Genomic DNA, 17,822 nt, shown 5'->3' on the forward strand with positions numbered 1-17,822 from the left:
TGGTCCTAATGATGTAGGCCTTTTAGAAATACCACCGTATGTAGTAACTTTGAAAGCAAATGTAAAATTTCCAAGAATTCCTCAATATAAAATATCTAGTGAAGGAGAACGTGCACTTTTATTGATTGTGCAAGATTTGATTAAGAAAGGTGTGGTTGAAGAAACTCGAGGAAATGTTTGTAATAGTCCTGTATTGCCGATTCTGAAACGAACTGATCCTACGAAACCTCCAGTGTACAGGTTTGTCATAGACCTTAGAGAAGTTAATAAGATTGTGGTTCCGCAGTTTCCTGTGGTTCCAGACATTACTGCATTGTTAACATTGATTCCTGCTACAGCCACTTGGTTCTCAGTCATCGACTTGAAGAATGCCTTTTTCAGCATTCCGATAGCCGAGGAAAGCAGAGACATTTTTGGCTTCTGTCTAGGAGGTCGAAGTTTCAGATTTAAACGCGCTCCACAGGGCTACTGTGAAAGTCCATCTATTTATAGTCAAGCATTAAAAAGCCAGTTAGATCCTTTTGTCCTTCCTCCAGGTTCTGCCCTAGTACAGTACGTAGACGATCTTTTAGTGGCTGCCGATGACAAGGAAACTTGCAAAGCAGCTACAGTTTCGTTATTACATCATTTGTCTGATTTGAATCACAAGGTATCACCTTCCAAGATGCAATACTGCTGCCAAGAAGTGACCTACCTAGGTCATCTCTTGTCAAAGGAGGGAAGGAAGTTGACCCCAGAAAGAATAAAAGCAATTACGCAAATGAGTGTTCCACGCACACAAAGAGAAGTACGTGCCTTTTTAGGTATTACCTCCTACTGTAGGCAGTGGATTCCAAATTTTTCTCTTTTAGCGAAACCATTGGTAGCTTTGACTGGGAAAAATGTTCCGAGTCCGGTGCCATGGTCTGATGAATGTCAAGAGAGTTTTACTGAATTACGAAAAGCCTTGTGTTCAGCTCCTGTATTGGGTACACCTGATTACAGTAAGCCATTCACGCTCTACGTTCACGAGAGAGAAGGTTGCGCGTTGAGTGTCCTGACACAGAAGTTTGGTGATAAACAACGCCCTTGTGCGTATTTCTCATCAACATTAGATCCGGTAGCCAGAGCGTTGCCTAGTTGTTTGAGAGCTACAGCGGCAGCTGCGGCTTCCATTCGACAATCTGCTGGTTTGGTGATGAACAACATGCTAGTGGTCATGGTTCCTCATGCAGTGGATACACTCATGAACCGAACGAAGACACAACACCTTACTAGTGCGAGATTATCTGGTTACGAGCTGACATTACTAGCGAGTCATATTCAGATCAAAAGATGTAATGTATTGAATCCAGCAACGCTGTTGCCGACTGATCAAGAGTCGAGTGATTCTGAGCCACATGATTGCTGTTTTAAAACGGAGGAAGAGACAAAAGGACGCATCGATTTGAAAGATACTCCGTTATCCGATCCGGATGGTACGCTGTATGTGGACGGGTCATGTTTTAAATTGGAGAATGGTGATGTGACTGCTGCTTACGCGGTAACGACGTTGAAGACGATTGTGGAGACTGCAAGAGTGAGTCAGAATTCTGCCCAAGCTGCAGAATTAATAGCTCTAACGAGAGCATGTGTTTTAGCTGAGGGAAAGAGAGTGAATGTATTCACAGATAGTCAGTACGCATTTGGCGTGGCCCATAGTTTTGGCCGGTTGTGGAGAGAAAGAGGTTTCATTACGTCCCATGGGACTAAGATTCAACATGGTCAGCTAGTTAACGACTTGTTGGAATCTCTAACCTTGCCGACTGAAGTTGCAATTGTAAAGTGCAGTGCTCATAAAGCAATCACGGATGATGTTGGACGTGGGAATGCTTTTGCTGATGAAATTGCTAAACAGACAGCTAGAGACATGATGAGTAGAATGTATGTTGCAACGTCTGCAAGATGGATCGCCGAGTCTGGGATGTGTGAAGATACAATGGAAAGTGTGAAAGAGATTCAGAGAGAAGCAACTGAGGAAGAGAAACGTGTATGGAGAGAGAGTACGGGCAAGTTGGACTCGAATGGATGTTGGATTGATTTGACAGAGCAGCAGCGTTGGATGTTGCCGGATGCGTATGTGCTTGCAGTAGTGACAATGGCGCATGGAGTAGCGCATATAAGTTCTAAAGGGATATGTAAGATGTTGGCTCCGGTCTGGAAGAATGAGGGAATCAGTAAGTGTGCAGAGAGAGTGGTGAAAAATTGTATGGTGTGCTTGATGCATAATCCTGGCAAGGGAACTCCAACTCCAGCTGGTCATTTCGCTCCTCCTTCCTGCCCCTTTGAAGTGATTCAGTTAGACTTCATTCACATGGAACGCTGTAATAATTTAAAAAATGTCTTGGTGGTGGTTTGTGCTTTTTCCAGGTGGATAGAAGCATACCCACTGAAGGACAATACTGCCTTATCAACTGCCAAAATTCTTCTCAAAGAATATTTCCCCAGATTTGGAATGCCACGGATTGTATGGTCAGATAACGGAAGTGAGTTTATAGGGAAAGTTATGCAGAGTGTATGTGCAGGCCTAGGTTTGAAACAAAAATTTCACAGTGCGAACCATCCCCAGTCAGCTGGTTTAGTGGAGGGTTACAATGGTACCCTCAAACTGAAGATAGCTAAAATACAAGCATCCACAGGTTTAGCCTGGCCAGACGCACTTCCTTTGGCTTTGTTATCAACGAGAGCAACTGTACATTCTAGAGTGGGGCTTAGCCCATACGAGGTGGTCTTTGGCCGCCCAGCAAATATCTGGGGTGTGCCAAGGCCTAAGGAATTTAAGTCTATAGAATATCCTATGTTGATAGACTACCTTTACGACTTGACTGCTAAATTGAGTCTTATTCATCAACAGGTTTTCGATGCTTTGCCAAAACCTCCGGAGAGTCCAGGGCATCAGCTGAAACCAGGAGACCTGGTTGTCATCAAGAACTTCGCGAGGACGAAGAACCTTCAACCAAGATTTGTGGGGCCCTTTCAGATCTTACTGACAACGAGGACAGCAGTTCGTGTAGCTGGCCGCAAGCATTGGGTGCACGCATCTCATGTTAAGCGTGTACCCTTGCCGCTACCTTACGACGACTGGGTGAAAAAGGGAATTGGTGCCTCCGAAACTGAAAGCACACCGAAGTTCATCCCTTTCAGCGATGCCGAATTGATTACTGACACTCCAAAATCTGACTCTCCTCCTGAAAAGACTCTTTTGAACACTGAACATTTGTCTCCAGCATCAGAAGACACTTTGCTATCTGCGAACTTAAACACTGCAACAGCTGCTAGTGATACACTATTTTCCGATCAGACAATACCTGCGAAGCAGAGATACAACCTGAGAAAACGTAACATGGACAAATAAAGCAGGCAACTGCATATTGTGATTTTGATATATTGAACATTTGCCTTCAGCCAGGAAGTTTGCTATTGTTTATTGTTTTTTTTAAATTGCCTTGCCGTCTGGGTAGCCGTAGGGTCGTGGCTGTGTGCCTAGTTTGAATCTGCAGGGGTCTGACACAAGGTCGATCTTTCTGTTGGTTCTGGGAACTCCCAGGGCTGACAGAGGCATTTTCATCTACGTACACATCATCAGTGGTCGCGAGCGGATTGTAGAAGATGGAGCTTCCTGCGCTGCAACGAGAAAATGTGATTTATGTTCGCAGAAACAGACTTTACAGAATTCTTCGTAGCAAATGCTTTTTGATGCAATGTGCCGTTACATTTTTGATTATTTTAGCAACATTGGTGGGTGGAATCGTCTTTAGTATAAATCTGATTTTTGTGCCAGTTACTACAGTACCTCCCCTTGATCCTGCCATTTCTACTGTTTCTTCTATACACTCTTTTCACTCGTTTCCTGAACATGAGCAAGCCCGACGCACAGAGTTCATTAACAACACTTTTGTACAGCTCTTGCACCAACACCAACTGGTAGTTAACACTACAGACTGCTGGGTGTGTGGCTTGATACCCCACACTATGGATAAAGGTATTCCCTATCTGGTTTTGCCTTTCAGCTACAATGGATCATTTCAGACCCTTCAAACCATCTTTGCTTATGCCCTTGAAACCTATCCTCCACGTCCACCACGTTCCACTAGATATAACTCTGCCAACAAAGCTTTAGTCCAGGGAATTATTGACATGATCAAGGATGTCAATAATACTCCATCTTACCCTAGAGACGAACTACGAGTGTATTTAAGTTGGAATACTTCAGAGTATCGCCTTAGTTTAGGAGAAAGCAAGCGTAAAAGCTCAACTCCAATCTGGGTCGTACCTCACCGAGGTCAGGTCTGTTTGCAAGGGAATGGGAGAAATCCGAGAGCTCAGCTAGGGAGGAGTGAGTGCGTTGAGACTTATGTGTTTCCGGCTAACTCTTCCCCTGCCTTCCTTACTGCTAGGGGTACCTACTTCATTTGTCGAGACCGAGCTTATACATGGTTGCCTGCTGACTTTTCAGGTTCATGCTATATTGCTCGATTGTTGCCTCCAACATACACTGCTTCATCTGATTACCACAGAACCAGAATAGCGAGAGGTGTCTTCAGCAAGGAAGATACTGCTGGTCAGGAAGCTGGAGACTTCTTCAAAGGCTTCCTTCCGTTCTGGGGGCCTATGGCCAATAGTAGAAACATACGTCAGCTAACACGGGTAGTTGAATCTACTATTACTGAAACTGCTGGTGCCCTTAGCAATTTGACAGCTGAGCTTCAGGCGGATAGACTCATGACGTTGCAGAACCGTATGGTTCTAGATGTTATACTTGCAGATCGAGGTGGGGTATGCAGAATGATCCAATCGAGCTGCTGTGTCTTTATTCCTAATAATGCTCCAACAGTCTATGAGGCGATCTCTAAGCTACACAAGATTTCCGACTCTATACATGTAGACAAGGGAAACTGGTCCTTTATGGAGTGGTTTTGGACTCTGATCTCAGCGTGGGGATGGAAGGTTCTAATGGTCATCGGTGTCATCTTAGTATTCCTATTCTCATGCTGCCTGATTATCCAGTGTGGTCCTGCTCTGTGTAGTTTTTGCGCTGCAACTTGTTTCAGAAAACCACCTGCGTTTGGAGAAAAGGCACGAGAAAGGATGATGATACAACAACATGTTACTGACCTGATGAGTATAGAACTAGACTCTGATATAGACTGAGTAATTGCCTATGTAAGGGCAAAAGGAGGGTCTGAGGTTCCGTGACGATTTGAACCCGTGTTTTCAAGTTTGTCGGAAATACATAATATTAGTATCAGCGAACCGCAAATGATCCATTTAGCATATCCTGGTGTTTTCGCTACAATACAAGCAAGAGCACTCCTGTTATGAACACATTTCTGATCTACCCACGGCATCCATCTTAGATCATGTCCGCCATTTTGTGTTTCTTGCCCTCACATATGCAATAACCTCTGATCACTTCATTTCGATTAAGGACACGTAGCCTTAGCCGAAGATTCACCTCTTTCATGACACGTGTACCTTAAACCAGATCACGCTGTAGCTGCATGACTTGACAAAGGCTGCCTCCTCTGCCCAAAGCCAGCCCACCTGAACTGGTTCTCGTATCCATTGTCCCGATCATGATTAGGCGGCCGAAGCCGGTAGCCTTGCCCATTTACAACCCACAAACATCTCTTATCCCGCTTTTCTATCTCCTGCACCTGGCTCTGCTCCTTTCCTTCTGGGCCTTTATTAGGGGGAGGTAACGAACTTTACGATGAGGCGGTCCGGCTCTTGAATGCAATATTGACAAGGGATTGTGATGGACTAGTGGGAACCCCTCTTCGTGATGTTTGGCATCAGATATTATCGACAGTTCCTGTGTAACGCCAAATATTTATTGTTTAAGATACAAAGGTTTAGGAATGTACTGACATGTGAAATATTTGCCTGAAGCACAATTTTTAGTATATAAGGAGCAACCCTCAATGTACAAATCGAACAGGCTCCTGGTTACTGCCCATGCGTAGTTTCTGTGACTTCTGTGTCCCTGCAGTAATAAACCTTTGGTCTTTGACGCCACCATCGAGAAGCCCGTGTTTCTGTTCATTTGCGCACCAAGGCAGGTGGAACTCCGGGGTCTTTGGGTGTTGTTCCCTGACACCTCTGGACGGAACCAAAAAGTCCAGAACTCCATATGTCCTATCTCAGTGCTGTTTAGAAAAAGACAGACTTCCATTTGGAGACAGGACTGGAGTCGGCTGTTTTGAGTTGAATCTGGGCCAGAACTGATTAGATCAAATAGAATGGATACTATGTTGACTTCTGTTTGACCCAGATGATATCTCAAAAAGAAAAGATTTATATTGGATGGCAAGAATGCAATCCTTCTTGAGCGTCTCTTTCTATTTAGGAATAGGGCACTAATTATGAAAGAACCCTGATTTCTATCACACTTACATAGATAAGAATGCAAGTATGTGTGATAATATAATTAAAAACTCAACAATGCATGGTTTAAAATGGTTTAGAATTAACCCCTTCTGTGCTGGTGACGAGCCTTGGCTCGTCATGAGACGTGGAACGCTCACATGCGGGGATAATTCCCCCGCTGTGCTGAGCGTTCCATTGCCAGGGCGGGCTCATAACGAGCCCAGGCTCGTCACCAGCACACGAGCACCGTGCTGCATGACGAGCCTGGGCTCGTCATCAGCACCGCGGTGCCGTGCATGGCCCCCTCCCCCCAGCGCCGCGGGGGAATTAGCCCCGCGGCAAAGGGGTTAAAGGTCATGACTAACAGCTTTTTTTTAAAGGTTTTTATTTAAATCACAATGCCCTTGAAATATACTGTCTTCTGAGAGAACAGTAAATATTAAAAATAACAAAAACAATGTTGAGACTAATAATAATACCACCACTCAGGCCAGGTCATTCATGTGTGTGCTCAACCGTGTAGGTTTGGAAAAGAACACAAAACCCTACTGTTCTGTCACAAAGGATAGGGAAACATCACTTACAACGCAACTTTTACAACGACATACCAATACAACGCAACTTTTACATCGCAAAACCTTTTACAACGCATGTATTTACAACAAATGTTTTTACAACGCAGGTACCTTTACAACGCATACCATTACAACGTAAGTATTGGTAAGTATATAAATATTTTTTATATGTTATATGTTTGGGGTAAAGGGGTATTTTTAGGGTTCAGGGTCAGTTTTGGGTTTTTGGGTAAAGGGGTATTTTTGGGGTTCAGGGTCAGTTTTTAGTTTTTGGGTGAAGGGGTATTTTTGGGGTTCAGGGTCAGTTTTTAGTTTTTGGGTAAAGGGGTATTTTTGGGGTTCAGGGTCAGTTTTTAGTTTTTGGGTAAAGGGGTATTTTTGGGGTTCAGGGTCAGTTTTTAGTTTTTGGGTAAAGGGGTATTTTTGGGGTTCAGGGTCAGTTTTTAGTTTTTGGGTAAAGGGGTATTTTTAGGGTTCAGGGTCAGTTTTTAGTTTTTGGGTAAAGGGGTATTTTTGGGGTTCAGGGTCAGTTTTTAGTTTTTGGGTAAAGGGGTATTTTTGGGGTTCAGGGTCAGTTTTTAGTTTTTGGGTAAAGGGTTTTTTTTGGGGTTCAGGGTCAGTTTTGGGTTTTGGGGGTACAGGGGTACAGGGTAAAAATAAATTAAAATTAAATTTAAATAAATTACATTAAATTATATTTTTTTTAAATTAATTTACGATTATAAAATTAACATATACTTACCAATACTTACATTGTAATGGTATGCGTTGTAAAGGTACCTGTGTTGTAAAAACATTTGTTGTAAATACATGCGTTGTAAAAGTTTTTGCGGTGTAAAAATTGCGTTGTAAAAGCATGCGTTGTAATAACATGCGTTGTATCAACATAGATCCAAAGGATATGGCTGATCTGCCCCAGCATGTTATGTTCCAAGTTTTTACAAAACGATTATTTGCAAAAATTTGGTGGGAATGTTTGCTTTTCGATTTGGGATAGAATGGAGGCAACAATATCAGGAGTTTGTTAGACTGCTTGCACCGTGGACGGTAATGAACTGAAGTAGGTCCCAGGGGCCATCTGTCCTGGGACTGAAATTCTTCTCTTTGGACCGACAGTTGTAAAGTAAAATGCCGAAACAGCATTACTCATGCAATTGCATCTGATGCATTGGGTTGTTCCTAAAACTGTTAATGTAACCGAAAAGTATATGTTTATGTTCGACATCAACACAATGAAAGGATGTGAAATAAAATACCTATCATCTTGACTACATTTTTTATTATTTTTCCTTTTTGTTATTTCACACTGAAAGTGCTCTAAACGTATGGGACCGATTCACAAAGACTTGTGTATGAGTAAGTGTGACTATTTCTTGTAGTATTACGGGCTTACTAATGAATTTCACGTGAAAGCCTCAATTAGTCCTGCTTACTTCTGGAATTGAGAAGTACATCACAACAAAATCTCTGTGAACTGGTTTCATGGGTGGCACAGAAACACAGAATGGTACAAAAAAGCAGTAGCAGCTGGTATTTAACGGTGGTAGGGGGTGGGTCAAGAGCCCGAGGGAAGGAAGGAATGAAGAAAAATAATAAACACTTGCCTGTCTGGTGTCTGCTGCTGCTGCCTCCTCTTCTCCCCCTTCACCCGCTTCCAGGGAAGGAGGCAGGAAGCACCCGGCTCCCAGACCCCCAATAGCCAATCACAATGTTGCAGTTCAGCTTTGTGATAGGTCTGATCACTGTGGATCAGCCCGAGAAAGGAAGGCTGGGCATTTTCTCCATGCAGGCTGTAATGCAGCCTGCATGGAGTACATGTTAAGTGCGCATGACAGTTTAAACGGCCTGAGACGGCTGACAAAAGCGCGCTGCGCACTTGGAGTGGGCAGACCACTCCTCCCCTGGCCCTCCTCTGGAAGCAGAGCAGCCCCGCCCCTAACGAGCGGAGAAGAGGAAAAATAAAATGATAATAACAATGACTTATCATTTTATTTTTTCCTCTTTGATCTGCTCAGAGGCGAGTCGCTCCTCCGCCTTAGCGGAGGACCCGCCACCGATTAGTTGTTAAAGTCTGATTGTGAGTTGGGAAACGTGCCCAATGTCTTTTTATAACACCCAGTTTTCTTCAGGGAGTTTAATTGTAAACAAGTATGAAAAGCGACATTTTACAATGTTTCCTGGACAGATTATGGTTTGATTAGGCTTTCAATGCCTCAATGTTTCAGCTGTTTGTAGGTTCTTTGGTGTACACGTATACAGTTGGGGAGCATAGGTTCTTTGAAAATTAATAGTTGAAGCTTGTGTGTTCTTTGAACCTGTTCACCAGTCAGGTTCATGAGAGGTCTTTGGCCTTTTTCCTTACATTCACCAGGAGTCGGTGTTGGGGTGTAATGTTGTCATGTTACTATAGGTAGAGTCACATAATGGCCACTTGGTTTTGCCTTTAAGCACAATACTGAAAATTCACATATTCCCAAACTCCAATAAACATCTTACCTCAATGCATGCCCAGGATGCCATACAAATTCAAAAAAGCCCACTTTTGCAAAGCATTTTAGTTTCCTCTGACTCCTAATTTAGAAAATGCTTACTCCTACATTTCTATGTTAGGTGTTTATGTAATACCTTTAACTATTAGCCTTGGCATGCAGTAAAGAAACGTGTAGTTTTCTTAACATGATCCTTGAGTTGATTCATAAAATGGCAATTTGTCTAGCTTTGTGATTCGAAAATAATGGGATCTGGAAGGATGTCCAGAGGGAGAAAGCAGCTGCTTGGTATAGGGTAGGAGGTGGGGTTATTATTAAAGTGTGGATGAATCTGACACTTGAGAGTTCACTCAAGATACTCCAATCTATAAGCCATGAATTTGAATAAGATTCAGAGAACATTGCTGAATTATTAAGCTCGTTCTTAATATTAATATATTAAGTCACTTAGGCTATGCATCATGGCAAGCAGACAAGTGGACTATTTCTGGAGGTAACATTGTGGTACTCAGTTATTTATCTAATTGAAGCCATGCTATGCAGCTCTAAAGGAATGGCTCCCACCTTGAGTTTTAGTGCTTTCTAAGGGTGGGTGGTCTCATTTGTCCTTCGTGAATGGTTTAAGCACTTTACATGGTTCTAGTACTTCAAGTGTGAGGGGCCTCCCACACAGCTTTGTTATGTGTGGTTTGCGTTGATCGATTAGAGGCTTTTGAGATGGACAATGAATTACTTTGGTTTCAGCAGTTATGGAAACAAATGTTGAGAGGTAAGAAAACTTTGAGCAGTTTCTGTTATGAAATATATTATATAACCAAATGAAGAAAACTACATTTCTATTATTTGATATTCACTGTTTGTTAAAAGATTTCTAACATGATTCTCCTAAATATGTTTACATGAATGCCTCAAGCATGTTGAGACATTCATTGCAATTGTGGTAATCATCGAAAATGTTTGTGAAAACAATCAGGAATTAAAAAGAATGTCATAATCTTTGGTGTGTGTTGCCTTCCTGGACATGTCTTCAAGGATAAAATTGGCTATGAATAGATCAAAAATGATTGACAGCATTAAGCATAGTAGTCAAAGTAACTAGGGGACTTTTGATTAAAGAAGTTGTGGAGGTAATTAAAAAAAAATGTTTGGTCCTCATCGCCTGGGGTGGCTCCTTCGCTAAGGCAGAGGAGCGTTGCCCAACTGCCTTGAAGCAGGAAAGAAAAGAAAAAATAAAATGCTAATAATGTGATGGTATTATCATTTTATTTTGTCCTTTGGCAGCAACAGCTTTGCGTGAGGGGCAGGGTGGGTCTGCAGAGCAGGGGAGGAATGGAAGAACCCTCCAAAGTGTGCAGTGACTGTTTGGATGGCCCTCTCGGGCCACCCAAAACAGTCATGCGCACTTGCCCTGTTTTCCATGAAAAGGCTGCATTACAGCCTGCATGGAGAATATGCCGGGGAAGCCCGTCTCTGGCTGAGCACCAAATCACAGTTCTCAGACCAATCACAACCCTGCTTTGCAGCATTGTGATTGGCTTAAGGGAGGGAGCCTGGCTGCCTGCTTCCTATTCCTGGAGTCTAACGCAGGAGAGCAGGAGAAGAGACACGGGACCCAGCTGCAAGGTAAGTGTATATTTATTTGTTTACGTTGCGATCCATTTTGCCTCCTCCCCCTTCCCCCCACTCACGCCTCGCCAGCTGCGTGCCGTGCTGGCTGCCACTGCTCATCGCTTAAATCCAACAATTATATTTCCGTACCAGGGAGCTAATTTAGGGCTAGATGTACAACCGTTTTTTACGGTTGCAAATGGGAAATCTCCCCGTTTGTAACTGCAAAATAGGTCTTCCCTATGTACAAACCCTATTTTGCGACTCGGGAACCTATTACTGACTCGCAAAATAGGGTTTGCAACTTGCTATTAGGAAGGGGCGTGCCAAGGGCGTCCCTTCCTAATAGCGACTCGCAATTCAAGGTAAGATTGCTTTGCTGTCGCAATTGTGGCTACAAAACACTGGCAGTTTACCACCCATTTCAAATGAGTGGTATGCCACTTGCAAACAGGAAGGGGTTTTAGGGGAAGAGCAGGCAGTGGTCCCACAGTAACGTTTCATTTTTCTTTTGTCAAGGAATCACGTTTTCCTTTAAGGAAAACAGGCTACATGGTGGCCCAGCAGGTCACCATCCCTGGGTGTGCTAGCCTTTCCCAATGGGGTCGCAAATTGTACCTGCCTCATAAATAATAATGAGGCAGGAAATTTGCGACCCCATTAGGAATCGCAAACAGTGTCTGAGACACTGTTGTAAATTCCAATTTGCGATTCGCAAAACGATGCAATTTGTGACTCATAAATTGGAAGGCCCTTGTATTCACAAGTTGGTTTTTGGAGTTATAATCATTGGGCCCATTGAGACCAGGAGCGAGACCACTCAATCATAGGTGACCATAGACTATTCTTTTCTTTCTTACCCAGGCATTTTGGGTCTATTTTACATGTCATCTTTACCAGTGACACCCATACTCTATAGACAGCAGAAGAAGGACCAATCCATTTCCCTACAAATTGTAAGTCTGGCTAGAAACATTAAGACAAATATATGTTTTCATTCCTTCTTTTTCACCCCTTCCTCATTGTCTCCTTGTTGCACTCCAAACATAATAAGTGGCCTGATTCAATACTGGAGCTATTACCAGAGTTACATCCTCCCAAAACCCCTTTAGGGCTGGCAATTCCACAAACATATGGAGCTCAGCAAATCACACTTCTTTCAGTGTTCTTTATCACCTGATATCTTCTAAAGCTTAAATGGGTCCAATATACCCTGTATAAAGTAAACAGATGGTTCCTTCGAAGACCAGCAGGATTCGCATGTCATATAAAATGCCAAAGGATACTTGCCATAAATCCTCTATTTGACCACCTGGCAGGCATATTTCCCAAACTCTGTGGAACGGCAAAGTCGTTGAATCTTCAGCTCAAAATAAGAGTTTGTACCACTTTTCAATCTCTTTGTTTATCTTTTGGACTGGAAACTAAACTCAATGTCTACAGGGTCTTTCAGTTCATTGTTGTTCCCTGATGTGCAAGATATTAATTGAAGGAAGTTGTTAGAAATTGGGCTTGTGGTTGGCAGAGGTATGCACCCTCTCCAAGCAGGAACCACATTCCTAGTTAGGATAGGTCACAACACAGCCTAATATCCTGTGCTTACCCTCTGGTAGCTTGTCACAGAGCAGTCAGGCTTTACTTAAGAGGCACTGCGTAAAGTATTCGTGCAAAATTTCAAATAGTAACACAGGAAAAACACCACAAAAGACTCCTCACCAGATTAGAAAAACAGATTATTATTTTATAAATAAAACAATATAAAAATGACAAAAATCCAATGTGTAGAAGTCAAGATATGAATTTTTATTGATTACATTAAAAAATAAAGCTTAGAAGCAAATAGCGCTCAAAGAGTTAGTTGGTAGCGCTGGACCAGGACAATGTCAAGAGTTCAGGCTGTGATGGAGCACAGGCCGGCTGCAGGACCTACACAGGGACAGCTGAACAAAAGTACCTTAATCCTTGTCACAGTGCAGGATGCATCAATGATCCCCACGGAGTTGGAGTGTTATGCCATAGTTCTCCACGCAACTGCGGCAATGCGTAGGTTTCGTTGAGCAAAGCGCCAGTTCCGAGTGAGGCGGTTGTGAAGGTGATGCATGGGGTTAATACATATTGGTGGTGTGCTACGTTGATCTATTGCATGTGGGTGCTGCAATGCAATGGTTCCGGTCTCGCAGCAGAGGATGCATCCATTCTACTGGAGCAACCCCTAGGCCCACTTCCAAGGGTCCAGGACTGAGATGGCATTCCCTTAGAGAGGGTGAGTAGTTTTGAATATCTGGGCATCAAATTGGCTGAAGGTATGTCCTGGAAGCAACATCTAACCAAGGCCAACCTAAAGTTCAAGCATATAGTTGGACCCCTGAGGAAGGAATTGCTCACATACCAAACCGGTTGCACCAGCCCTAGAGATCTATGAAAGCAAGGCTGTAAACTGTGCCCTCTACAGGCTGAGCTGTTGGGCCTTGAGAAAGTGGATGATCTTACAGTGATGGAACATAAGATCCTTAGGAACTTTGTATCACTCAGCACATGCACACCACTTCTCCCTCTTAAAAAAGATATGAGGGTCAAATCTTTAAAAGATTTAGGAAAACTCTGTTCACTTCTTTTCTGGCAGAGACTGGTTCAGACCCCTGAACAATTGCGTATATGTGGGAAGAGGTCAAGAGGCTTCAGGAAGAAGTGACAGAGGCAGAACAGCAAAGTTAAATTAAGGCAGGTTGTGTCAAGAGATGAGAATGCTATTTTGGTTTCAGGGTATGGGAGACCTGTGTCGCCTAATAGTCGATTTAGAGGGATAGCCAGATATCATCATGGTCCTACTCATGTAGGGAGTATTACCATAGTCAGATTGTTTAGACAGACATGGTTTAATCCTAGGTTTAGATTGATGGCTGAAGCATTGTGCCACAGATGTGTTGTGTGTCAACAGAACAATGCAGAGTATTTACTCTGTGTCATACATTAGCACAAACAGACATTCAATGTGCAAACATGTATTACAAATCCCAATGTAAATGTAAATGTTAATCCAGTACTTGTATAGCGCACGAATCACCCCCGAAGAGGTATCTCTGACACTGGGGGGCATTGGGAAGATTAAGTGAGCTATTGCCCAGAGTCGCATGGTGCTGGCCAGAACCCTGCCGCTGGAGCTGGGGATCGAACCGTGATCCCCTGCGTCCAGCGTCATTCGCCCTGGCAGCGGCACCATACCTCAATGTACACTCAGAAGTTTTGTGTTCTTCTTTAATCCTGAATGATTGCCCAGCCAACAAGTGTTTCGTCTGGGAAAATACCCTGATACGGAAGTACAACCGCCAGAGAGATTCATGATCTCCTTCTCATTGCCATAAGCCCTGAAGAAGTCTCAGGGTACTACCCCAGATGAAACATGTGTTGGCTGGACAATCGTTCAGGATTAAAGAAGAACACAAGGCTCCTGAGTGTTCACTGTGATGTCAATATATGTTTGCACATTGAATGTCTGTTTGTGTTAACGTATGACACAGAGTAAATACTCTGCAACTTAATGTAGACGTGAGCATAAGCCTATTTCAATATTAATATTAGTAGACGTAGGTACATAATAGAAGACACACTAATCGTTGTAGTTGTAGTACTTATCAGTTTGCTTGTAGGATTATATTCATCTACATCTAAATCAGTAGAGACTATGGGCCTTAGTTACAATATTTTGCCTTAGGGCAATGCCGCAGGCTTTCCTTCTGCGCTGTTCTACGGCAAAAGAAAAGGACAGGAAGCACCATATCTTTCAGATACTGCACATTCCTTTCCTTTCCCCCTGTGCTGGCACACAATGGGCTGCCATGCACCAACTCAGGCACCTTTGCTTCATGGTGCAAGGGTGCCTGCATTACAGGGTTGATAGTTTTTGTGCAGGAAGGGAAACGTTCCTGTACAAGCACAATCACAAGAGGTGTTTTCCTCTTTCTATGAGTGATACAGAATACAGCATACATAGAAAAAGCAAAATCAAGGGGAAATAAAGGTATTTCTCCTTGTTGCGCCTCCCTTACGCCTCCCCTGGGAAGGCGTACATTCTTGGCGCTGCCTCAGAGTTACGATTCCCCAAAAATCTGGGGCAGTGTCAAAAAGCCATGGGGGTTGCTGGGAATGTCCACAGCAACACCCATTGCACACCCCTTTAACACAGAAAAATGCGTAAAAGGGAACAATATTTACAAGGCCGCACTAGGCCACGTACAGTGGCTCAGTGCTGCATAGTAAATATGGAGCAGGCCCCTGAGCCACCACAGCGTCACAAAATGTGTTGCTCCAGTGGCGCAGCCTCATTGTAAATGAGACGCTAAGTTTGCAATTATTCTCAAACCCTCACACCCTAGTGGTAATAGCTTGTTATCATTGGATGAGACAGTTACATGTAGTTACATGGAGTGGTGATTATTCTGCAAATTCTTATTTTAAGCTACTTCATGAGTATACTGCCACTATGGATGCCAGGACTTGCTACATTTGCACACAATTGCCTGCATTAGCTGCAGAGGGTATCACTTATCAGCATGTTACTTTGACTTATGGTGTTACTTGTAGAATTGGGATGAGCCTTACGTATAGAAGGGAACATTTTTAATATTATTTTTTCAAGTCAGGATTTCGTTTTTTCAGAAGTCCCCATACTTGAGCATCTAAATCGTCACATTGACCCTGATTCCAAGTTTCCTGGAATAACTAAAATGTTCTTTAAACCCACAATAACAACAGACACTGCCTATGATCACAGACACAATTGGACCTGCCTTCTAACAAAGGTTGCAAAGAAATGTTAATTGAAGACAGGAGAAGTATGGAATCTAGATCAAAAACAGACAAGAACATTACATAAGTGGACTATGGCAAAAGCATCCATTGGCTGGAAATTGAGCAACATTGACTCTAGGTTAGAAACATTAAGAGAAATTGTGTATATTTGTGGAGAGATCTTTATTTGACAATCAGTTTGTGGAAAAGAGTGAGTGTGACCATATATTTGAAGTTAGGGGATATTGGAGTCTATTTTTGATGGATAATGATCCTGCTAATCTTGGAGTATACTATATTTGTGGAAGACCTACTTATTTCACGCATCCCAGAGGCTTTTATGGTACCTGCAACCTAGGTGTAGCTTTTCTAGTGATTTATCATGTGGAACATCTCAATAAACCTGTGTGGGAAACCAATTCCAGGTCTAAGCGAGGAGTACGTGCAGAAGAAGTAGTGGGAGATATGTTTGGTGCAATTATTCCATCTGTGAGTGTAATTTGGAATGACCTCTAGATTAGAAGGTTATCCACTATAGCGGATAAACTGGCTACTAGTACAGCAGGAACGTTAATAGTTGTGGATATCGAAATGGTAGCGATTAGGTCCATGGTTTGGCAGAATACACTCGCGTTAAACATGCTTCGCACAAAGGAAGGCTGCATCTGTCGGATGTTAAAGGTCCAGCAATGCTGCACCCGCACTCCTAACAAGAGAAAAGACTTACAGACAGATATTAATAACATTTCAATTCTGAAGGGAGAGTTGGAAGCAACAGGTGCTTTGAAAGCTAATGGAAATGGATTCACTTCAGTAGTCAGATGATTTGATGTAGAGTTAGAGGAGAGTCACAGTAAAAACTATAATGACATGAAACATCTGGAAGAATCTAGGAGGGAAATGCTAAAGACAACAAGGTTTTACATGGTCCATCTGAAAAGATTAGGAACTTAAATTGTGATTGCTTGATTCGCCATCCGAGGGGGACTGAAGCAGTGTAGTTTTGTCCGCACTCTTTCACGTCGTGGATATGCCATAAATATGTGCATGTAGTACCTTACATTTGTGTGCTTTAATATCATCAATGCAAAATGGTGCGTTTAACTGGAATACTGAAGGTGCATTTGTTGTATAATCCAGACATTTACATAAGTGTGCATACTAATGTTTTCTTTTAAGTGATACAAAATTGCAGTTTTCATATATATCTGCATTTGTGAAGTTTGAGTAATTTTGTTAACTTTATATATACTAATGTATTCATTTGAATGGTATCCTGTGTTTATTTTATAACTGTACATATATTCATAAACATGCATTTAAATGTGTACTGAAATGTTTGCTACTTTAGCTTGACCAAAGGCCTTAAGCATTTGGACTGTGACATTTAACCTTCAACTCAGGTTGCAATTTTTTCTTCCTCTTTGCGGGAGAGTTCATATGATCTCATAGCGAAAAACACAATGTGTATGAGAAATAGTGAGGCTTGGGAGAAGAACTTTTGGCAAGGATGAGAGGTGCTAACGAACAAAGGGAGGACATCGATTCATGTTATATATAGTGACTGGAGGAATCCACGGATGTCCTGATGTTCCAACCATGAGATGGGAGAATTGAATAAGGTTGCCAAGTTCTACTGTGAAAAGGTAGAAATGTCATGGGACACATGATGTCATATTCTTGAATGTTCTATGAAGGTTTAATTGGTGGTCACACATTAGCTTTAGGCAGATACCTTTTAGACTCAGAGGGGTACAGACCTCTTTGCTATATTTCTGATGTGTGGTTTTATGCTATGCAATACTCCTGATTTTGGAGAAATTCCACAGAAGTCTCAACAATGCTGATACCTTCCTGCTTTACTGGATCTAATGAGGGTTTCCCCGATCAATACTACTTAGTTCAGGCTTAGTTTAGGTAATTAGATTTACTCATTTATAGGCAAGACAACTGGAAATTATACACTGATCACCAG

The sequence above is a fragment of the Lissotriton vulgaris genome, chromosome 5 (assembly GCF_964263255.1).
Source record: "Lissotriton vulgaris chromosome 5, aLisVul1.2, whole genome shotgun sequence".
Classification (NCBI taxonomy): domain Eukaryota; kingdom Metazoa; phylum Chordata; class Amphibia; order Caudata; family Salamandridae; genus Lissotriton; species Lissotriton vulgaris.